This window comes from Hylobates moloch, unplaced genomic scaffold, assembly GCF_009828535.3.
Source record: "Hylobates moloch isolate HMO894 unplaced genomic scaffold, HMol_V3 SCAFFOLD_12, whole genome shotgun sequence".
Classification (NCBI taxonomy): Eukaryota; Metazoa; Chordata; class Mammalia; order Primates; family Hylobatidae; genus Hylobates; species Hylobates moloch.
This window is the reverse complement of record NW_026652287.1, coordinates 60,315,888-60,325,531: the sequence shown is the minus strand read 5'-3', so window position 1 is coordinate 60,325,531 and position 9,644 is coordinate 60,315,888.

Here is a 9,644-nt window from a genome sequence, read left to right as displayed (position 1 = left end):
CAGACAGGCTGTACTAACATGATCTGGTGTTCATTTCGTCATTTCTCCGTTGACACAACTGAGAACGTTTTTCCTCAAATGCTTAGTTCAGATTCAGCTGTTGCACGGTGGGTTCGCCTGTCAGGAAAACAGCTAGATAAAATTTCCATGAAAAGTATTTTAAAAGACAGATGTGGACAATAAGGAAAAGTGCAGTGAGAGGTTTAAAACGTAGAAACTCTGTGGCCTGGGTTTGTCCTCTTAAGACCCCTTAAGCAACCAGAGCCCTGTTCCTCTTCCCGCAGTTGACAGAGCACCCTTTCGTGGGTGTGGGGGTAAAAAGACGTCACCAGCCCTGCTGTCCCTATAGGTCACAGCTCAGGCCTGACATCAGCAGAGAGAACAGAAGGGTCACCTCCCCAGAGAAGGAAGGAGCTTTGCCTTTGAACGATGCATTTAAAACATTTATAAAACATCCTTCAACTTCTTCCAGGAACAAAAGTTTTAAATGAAGGAAAGAGCCTCAGCTATTTCAAGGTCTTGGATTCTTTCCCTTTCTGGCATTTGTGAGCAGCCGTGCAGATTTTTTTCCTCCAGAAATGGAGGAAGACTGATTTAGCAAGTTTGCACAGAGCCCACTTGTGTGAAACACCTTCCCTCCTGCTTTAAGGTGAAACTCCTCTTTCTAGGAGGAAAGCAGATAGAGGTCTAGGTCTGGATTGCGTTGGTCTTAGCATTTGTCACAGCGTTCTACTGAATTAGTGACTCAGTGCAGCAGTCACTTAAAAAAGAGACCCAGTTAAAATAGAGGGGCCAAAATCTTTGCTGCTTTTCCTCGAGATTCTCACGGGGTCCTTGTCAATTTCTATTAACCTGTGGCAGGTCCAGGAGGAGCACTCAATTAATGGTTTGTTTAGGTGGCTCTCTACTGGTCACATGGAGAACTCCTTGAGGGCGGGACAGCATCTTATTTTAGCATTTCCAGCCAATAGCTAGAGTGCTGGGCAACAAAAGGTGCCCAGTCAATGGTGATTGATTATTTGATCCACATTTAATTGACTGCCTCGCCCCCACTCCTCCACTCACGCAATAAGACCATGCTAAGGTGTGATAGGAAATATTCTGATGGTCAAGTTTTAACAGCATGAAATGTGGTCTCCATGAGAACATCTGTGGATTTTTTATGGTTTCTGAACAAGCTTCCCATGACTGTGCTGCTGTACATGCCTTAATTCAGATTTTGAATTTAAGGACCACCTGCTCTACGAAGTCCTCTCTGTGTCCCGCAGGTTAGACCTGTATTCATAGGACACACAGACCTTAGAGGCATGACAGTCATGGCAGCATCTGTAGAAAGGAGGCTGGGAGGAAGGGCTGGCAGGAACTGCTGTGCACCTCTAACTGGAGTCATGAGGGCTGGTCTGAAAACAGAGGTGCGGATGGCTGGAGGAAGTGGGTGACAGCTGCTTGTGTCTTTTGCAGAGGGAAGGAAAGGGGCACTTCCTTTTGGAAAGACAACTGGTGTGATACAGGGAGAGGTGAAGTCAACAGAAGAACAATGCCAAAAAACTACTTGATGACTGAATTCCAGGATCACAGCCCCAGCTTTCCATGACAGGGCCAACCAAGGCTGTGGTCTTGTGTGCATCCGTCAATTAAAGCAGGAGGGAAGTTTCAAAGCAAAGCCATTCCAGTAAAAACTTAACAAGCCCTGGGCTGACTTTAAGGATGCATGTGAAATCATGACAAAACAAGGATTTTATTTTATTTTATTTTCCGTGGGCTAAATTATTTCAGTTCTTGGTGCATAAGTGTTTTGAGGTAGCATCACTTTTTTCCGCCCAAAGATAAATCCTGGAGTCACAGAGGGCTTCTCTTGAGGAGGGATGCTCAGATCAATCAGGAGAAGCCAGGCAGGAAGGAGAACCTGAGACAAAGGGCCTTGCCTGGAACTCTGCAGCAGGGTTAGGGGGCATGTGAGCCATCCATTGCATTTCTGTCTGGGGTTTTCATCAAGGTTCCCTTTTCTGTGACAGGTAATGTCATCACATGTACACAATTTAAGACAGAGCATCTGGTGCTTCTCGGACCTTCAAGCAAGTGTCACATCTCAGGCGAACCTTGGCAGTTTTTAGATGAACAAAGTAATCAAAGCAAAAATGTCAAATAATAATAATAATGATAATAATAATAATAATATCAGAAGAATGTCCAATGCCATGGTTGGATTCCCAGAGGGCAGCATCTGCTCATGCCATCAACAACATGGTGCCGTTTCAGTCATTCTCTTTTTGTCCCAAAGACAGAAAAAAAAAAATAGAAAAAATAAAAAGAAAAAGACACCATGAACTGTCTATCCTCCTGGTATTACAAATACACCTGTGAATAAACATGTCAATGTCTACACACAGCGCACATTTATGCAGAATCCATCCTCTCGGTGCTTCCGTAGTTATCAAGTAAAAGTCCTTCTAAGCCTAAGAAATGACAGTATTAATTCAGTCTTGGGGTGTAGGGGGAAAGATGGACTATCATCAAATAAAAAAGGTGAGGCTAATTAAGTGGCATCCACTGGGGACTGGGAAAAGAAGAGACTTCTTGTGGGAAAGTAATTATATCTTCATTGACCCTCCTGGGGTACCCCCAGTGGCAGGGACTCTGCCTCGCGGTGTGACATCTCCTTTCGGGATGAGCAGCCCGTCACCTCTAGAAGCCCCCCTCTCCACGGATGCGTTTTCTAATCAGTTCACATGATTGAGCCTCCAGCAAGTGATGCTTTACTTAATTCCTTTCCGCCTGTAGGGTGTGAGGTTTGGAGGGCCTCTCGTCAAAACTTTGGAGGGCTCTGTCAGTTTGAAAAGAACATGACCTTTAAATTGTATCAGTATGTTTGCTGGTGCATAAGGGAGAGGAAAAGGTTCGTCCTGATGGAAAACCACTCGGAAGCCAAGGAGTAATTCAGAGGGAACCAGCCCAGGAAGGTAATTCATTTATACATAATTTGCTAAGTGGGGCGAGAGTGGGGCCATGTACCTGCCGGGAGAGAAAGGCCTTAAGGTTCGGGTCTGGGGACATTTAGCCCATCTTAGGGTATTTTTCTTTCCATTGCTTCTCACCTCTGAGCTACAGATGTTGCTCCACTGTTCTTAGAACAAGTAAACCAGTTTACTCCTGTGACTGCAATTGAGAGGCAGATTTTCAGAAAGATTCTACTTATACAACTGTCAGCCCTGGAGTTGAATCATTGACTCCTCCAGAGAAATTAGCAAGGTCTGGTCTGATACTGTGTGACGCAAGTAGGAACATGAGGACTGATTTTGAGGTTTATCAAAAAACTGCTTTTTAGAGATAAAGCATCTATTCTGATTTTATTTCATAAGTCTTATTAGAATAAAGAGAATTCGAGAAGCCCATCTGTTTCATGCACGCCCCCATGCACACACACACCCCCATCCCCACACTTTTTATTTGTGTATTGTGTATAGTTTTTATTGAGTTTATTTGTGTAATTTTTTAAAAGTTATATTAGTTTGAATTTAGAGGACCTTTAATGATGACCCTTTGTGTCAGAGTTTGTTACTACCCACCCCCTTTTTTCTAGTTAAAATATTTGGATTTATAAATGCAGAATAAAATAGAGGCTAAGATACCGAACATTTCCCGGTTTAAGGAGGGGACCAAAAATAGCAATTTGAGCTTGGAGCAGACGTATACTTATTTTATTTTATTTTTTTAAGTTTGTAGCATCTTTATCTTTCAGAATCAAGAAAGCTGCCCACAGTGTCATTCTTCAGCTGAGAAAAGAGAGAGAGTTGACTAACTCCTCGGACTGGAGTGAGGACTCGCAGAGGTGGTAGGACACTTACCACCTATGCCTCCATTTCCTGGGTTGTAACACTGAGGTAGAACATCTCACTCTCCCATGGAGGATTATGTTATTTTTGGAGATTAATAATTTTGGAGGAAGAAAGGTGGCTTCCTTAAAAGGAAGTCACATGAAGAAGCAACTTACACCGTGGTCTCTTTAAATAAACGTATTGTGACTAGACAATGTATTTGTTCTTTGTAGCAGGAAAGAGCAATGAGGAGGCTCCTGACTCTAAGCCCCGTTTATCCTCACGTTGTGAAGCATAGTCATGTGTCAGCTTAGGTGAAGCCCCTGTGCCCGGCTAGAAGCCACGGTGCTGTGAAGTATTGACTGAGTCCAGGTGCCTAATGCAAAATGCAAAATAGGAATTGAAACATACTTGATGGAATTAAAACATTAGTATTGGCTTTCAGCTCTCGGTTCTCTAGCTCCTGTAATAAATGCAGGGCATCTTAAAAACAAAACCCAATAAACAGCAGAAAACAGCCAGGCGCCTTGCAAGGCAGGAGAGGCACAGAACCTCGCTGCAAGATTTGCGAATTGATTTTCTCCAGTGTGGACTCGGGCAACTGTTTCATCTCTAACTTTGACATATACTTTTCCTTTATTTTAAGTAGAATGCTCTTATTTTTACCATGGGTATAGGAAGACGCTGTGACATGCTAGATAAATGAAATAATCCTGATTACCACATTAAGCCATACACAGGGAATCTTAAAAAGAAAATGCTATACAAATCTAACGTGGGTACACTTACTTGAACGTCAGTGTTTATCAGCATGTATATGCACTGGGCCTTCTCTGAAGTGGAGGTCACCATAGCATGGGATTTGGGGTCTGACCTTTGCCAAGGAAGTCCATAAGGTATTTCATATGAGATATCTTCCTGGAATGAATCTGGTTTTGGTCCCAGACAGGAATCCTGTCTTTCATCAAATAAGTTTAATATTCATCAATATAGCAGGAAACAATATGTATGGTTTTGCCTCTCTGCTCCTAGAGGTCTTTATTTAATCCTAAGTCTTGGGAATCTGAGTAAACTGTGATGACCAGGCCCTTACGCCCAATGGGACCCAGGAATAGTGCTTTAATCTTATTTCCTCAAGGATCTGCAGAGATCTGTGTTCGGGTTACAGCACTGTTGCCCTACAAGGGGCAGCGTGCTTGCACCAAGGAAGGAAAATGGCGCCCAAGCGTGGCCATATTTGGGTTCCAGACATATCCACTCATTTAAACCTGTGACATTTCTAGCAATCTCGATTGAAAGCAAAGACAGCCACAGAAACATTTTCTAATCGGTTCTTTACACTGTTCAAGCACCACAACATTCCCTTCTCCTGTCCTGGAGTTTCAGACATCTGTCTGGGGTGGAGGCACTGTTCCAATAAATCCTCTGTCCTTGGGAGATCAGAGGTGAAATGGGATTGGGGAGAGGGTTAGGGGACTGTGGGAACCTTCACCCGGCCCAAATCCATCCCCTTGGCCTGTAGTCCTTGATAGCGGAGCCCAAGGGAAGCCACTGTGTGCATGCTCACCGCCTTCTGTCATCTTGGGCTGGCCCGCAGGCAGCCACACTGCACTTCAGGATGCCTTATCCTGATGTAGCCCAAAGGTTTCTAGTTCTCTTTTATGTCATAAGTCTCTGTGGCTTTGGCAGACCTCCCCCTCTGAGGAGTCTTAGGACTACGCTGCTTGATTTGCTCTTTTGCATTGACAAGATTTGCTTGGCCTTGGAGTTCCTTTCATTGTAGGCTTGAAACCCTGAGTTCCTGGGATTGCAGCAAGCTCTCTCTCCTCAGAGTTCAACTCCAGGGTTATTGTGGGTGAGGCAGGCAGTGCCAGGAGGGAGGCCCTTTGAGCTCAGCCTGCAGAGTTATCGCCAGTTCCTCTAGTCTGAAGAGCTCAGAATAATTTCTGATGATTTTCCCCAAGGGGTGGGGGTGGTGTGGCTAATAATATTGCAGCAGGCACAGCAGGCTTTGGGTGGAGAGAAAGCAGCTGTACCCACTGAGTAGGGAATTTTATTCTGGGGTCTGAAACTTTCCTGAAACTTGGGCCTGGTTGGGCGAGGTAACTCCGTGACTCTCCAGACACATTTTGAGTGAGTTGGTTTCAGCTTTCACAAAATGCTAATGTTGATATTGTTTACGTCTGGTGGCATTGTTTTTCACTTTAAAATTACAGCTTTAGTACATTAAGCTAATTTCATAATACTGTATTAACTTAATATTCCATAAATCACACACGTCAGATTGCATTGTTTCGGATGTGCAAAACCCAAATTTACTATTCAGACTCTCCAAACACATGTATTCGTAATTTGCTCCAGCAAGCCCCATGCTGCCATATAGGGTTAAGGAATTATACATTCCAATGCCAGGCACAGATCACACCGCTCTCTCTCTCACTGCAATTGTTCTCCATACAAATTGAAACAATATATTTCCAGCCATTTTCATAGTTGTAATTACTAGCAAAAATCGTAATACCGTGAACATATTTTAAACACCTGCACTTTTGGTCCAATTCATTTTTTTGTAAGCTGAGTGTTCTCGTTTGAATAAGGTTGAGAAAGCTCACTGGTGGTAGGAATGGCAGGGTATTTTTTTTTTTTTTTTTTTCTGAGGAAGATGATAACTTTTGACTTGGAAGGACAAGTAAAGAGACTAGCAGAAGGAACTCAGCTTGTACCTTCTTCTCTCCCTTCATCCTTTTTCTCTCCTCTCATCCTCTCCTTTTCTCTCCTCTCTCTTGCCTCTCTCTGTGCCTGTCTCCCCCCTATCTCTGACCATCTCTTTCTTTTTTCACCTTGGCAAGAAGAATTTAATTGCAGCCTATTTGGCTTTTACGTGGTCCCTGGTCCTCTTGCAAGGGTGCAAAGTCTCTGTTTAGCCTGGCTTGCTGGTTCCGGGGAACAAAGGCATGCTGTTGGTGGGGGAAATGGTGGTGGGCTGGGGCATGGAGGAGCCTCTGTAGGTTTTTAAGCACACACTGTCTAATCGGGCTCTGACAAGTCCATTGTAAATCAAAGGTCTGGTAAGTGGGGATGCCAGAAATGTTTGATCTCCTTCCAAGCCTTGAAACAACTTGCTTATTTTTTCTGCAGTTTGGCTCCTCACTAAAATAAAACATTGCGAGATGAATGTTCTGACGGGTCATTGTGTGTCAAGCTGTCACTCTGTAATGGTTACATATTTCAGCTGGATTGAGGTGGTGCTGGTTGGGGGAGGTTTGGGGGAAAGAGAGAGGGAGAGAGGGAGGCTAAGAAAGGAGACAAAGAATAACAAGATTTCTGCTTTCTCCTTGTGGCTGATCTTCATTTAAACCAAACACTTGTCATGTTCAGGGGAAGTTTTATAAATTTTTAATGATATTGGGTACAACTGGTGCTTTGAAATTTGCTGTACTTTAATTTTTTCTTCGTTAGCAAAGGTTCACTAATGCATTGAAGTGCTAAGAGCGTATCCTGGGGATGCCACGATAATTGTGTTGTTAATAATATTGTGGCACTAGTAATGTTCTCCTGGTAATCAAGGCATGAGATTTTTTTTTAATATATTCAGTTATTACACTGCATCTCGTACAAATCATGTCAATTACAATTGCCAGCCTGTGACAGTTAAAATAATTGTATACGTTTTCTAGAATTTTCCATTGGCTTGGCTAATCAAGCTAAAAAAAAATCAACACATTATTTGCATTAATTTTGTTTCTAGTCTATTTCCACTCCTAAATCATTTGTCCATCTACTTCAAAAGGCAGAACAGTAAGTATTTTTATAATAAATATACAAACACATTCACACCAACCTAATTTAGGAATACTCCTATAGGTCTGGCAAGACGGAATCATCTGGTAGGAATGTTTTGTGTGACTGGGTTTATGACTTTAACTAGTGTGTATGCATGCTGATATTGAGTCCACATTGCATACACTTGGGATATGTGGATTCTGTGTTTATATAGACAGATCTTGTAAGAACATTCATTTTAGCATTTGCTATTTCTGTATTCCGTCCGTAGTTCTGTCTAGGTCAGGAAAATTGCATGATTTTGGTCTTTCCTTTTTGGCTTCACTGAAATAGCTCAATATTCCTCTGCACCAGGAAATGATGTATGTAATACTTTGCAGAACGACACTGCAAATTTGCAGCTCAAACACTAGTCTTCTACTTCTGTGAGCTCTACCTCCTGACCGGCACTGAAGGTTTCTTTATTTGGAACTAAAATAGCTAAACACTCAAAAAGTACTGAACATGCGAAGCCGACTGCACACGGAATCCCCTGTGGTGTCTCAGCAAATTTCCCCATAGCCTGGGCTCTCTCTCTCTCCTTCACCCAGCGTCCCTCTCCCCATCACCACTGAGAACAGGGAGGGGTTTTGGTCACACAGAGGCATGTTGAATGAGGACTCCAGGGTGCACGGGAGAAGGGGAGGAGGGGCTGGAAGGCTCTCTGGGGAGCCTCGTCCTGCCTGGCTGCCATGGCACGGGGACAGTGGGTTGGGGTGCCTCTCAGGCAGACCCTGAAGAGTGAGCTGCCTGGCCTATTTTAGCCGCAAAAAAGAGAGGCTTGGAAATCAAGCAGGGAATGTGGCAATTTCTCAAGGGGCCCTTGAACAAGAAGGAGCAGCAGTCTTGCAAAACAACAGTGGCAGAGGGTCGGAGCAATGACAGGTGGACGTGCTAGGATTATCTGAGAAATTATCCGACAGCTTGGTGATATTATTTGGAGAATTATAAAAAATGTGCCCCAGTTCCTGAGGTCCTCTTCACCCCTTCCACCACCATCCTCCCTCTACACTGTGCTGTCCATGGCATCTAGATTTTGCATGAGGATCAGTGGCTACAGGTTATGGGGGTCAGGGCAACAAAATATTTTTTCCCTTTTTTAATGCAATCATATTCTCTTAAACATAGCTTGAACAAATCATCTCTCAAAACGTAGAATTTATGTCTCAACTTTGCCTGGAGGTACAGTGGCAAGAACAGATTTTTTCCCTCTCTCTGGCCCTTTGAGTCCTGACCATACAGAATGGATGGCTTTAGAACTGTACACGGACAGGAAAATCAATGCGTCATACCAGGAGGCTTCAGGGGTTAGGTTCCCATGTCCATGTCAACAAGGCTATTGGTTTTTTTAATGCTCCAGAGTTATCACTTCCCGGCTGCTAGAGCCACCGCTGTGACTTGTGTGGTCAAACCTTAACAAAAGAATTTCCCTTTGCCTACCACTCGGTGGCATGGAATTTAATTATTGCACAGAGAGAATTTGTCCAAGTATGACAATCTAAAACAAACAAGCAGGCCCCCAACCACAGACATTCCCAGGGCAACTGGCTGGTGTGTTACAGCTGGGATCAGGGATCTTGCTGGGGGCCGGGGCACCACATTTGTACCAATCCTCAACTCTGTGGCAGGATGGCAGGCAACTGACGAGGTCTCTGCTACCTCTGGATGCTCTGGAGATGCAGCTTGCTGGAAGGAAAGGACAACATGGCCTTCTTCAGGAGGGTCACCTTGCAGTCAGTTGGAAGTGGGGGTGGCAGACAGCTAGGAGCATGGGCATCTCTCCTGCTTTGAGCTCAATGGTCTATTTAAGGAGGTTTAATTTGTCGGTAGAATTACGAGCTCGCCGGTGACGACCATGTTGCTTCAATTAACACTTACTGTCATTAGATTTTAAAGCGAGTATCTGAAAGGCCTTGGCTAAATCTTTGTTGATTTAATCATCCCAACTACTGCATTTGGTTTACTGGGGAGTCCTTGTGCCCTGACAGTAGCCCTATATGAAGACCT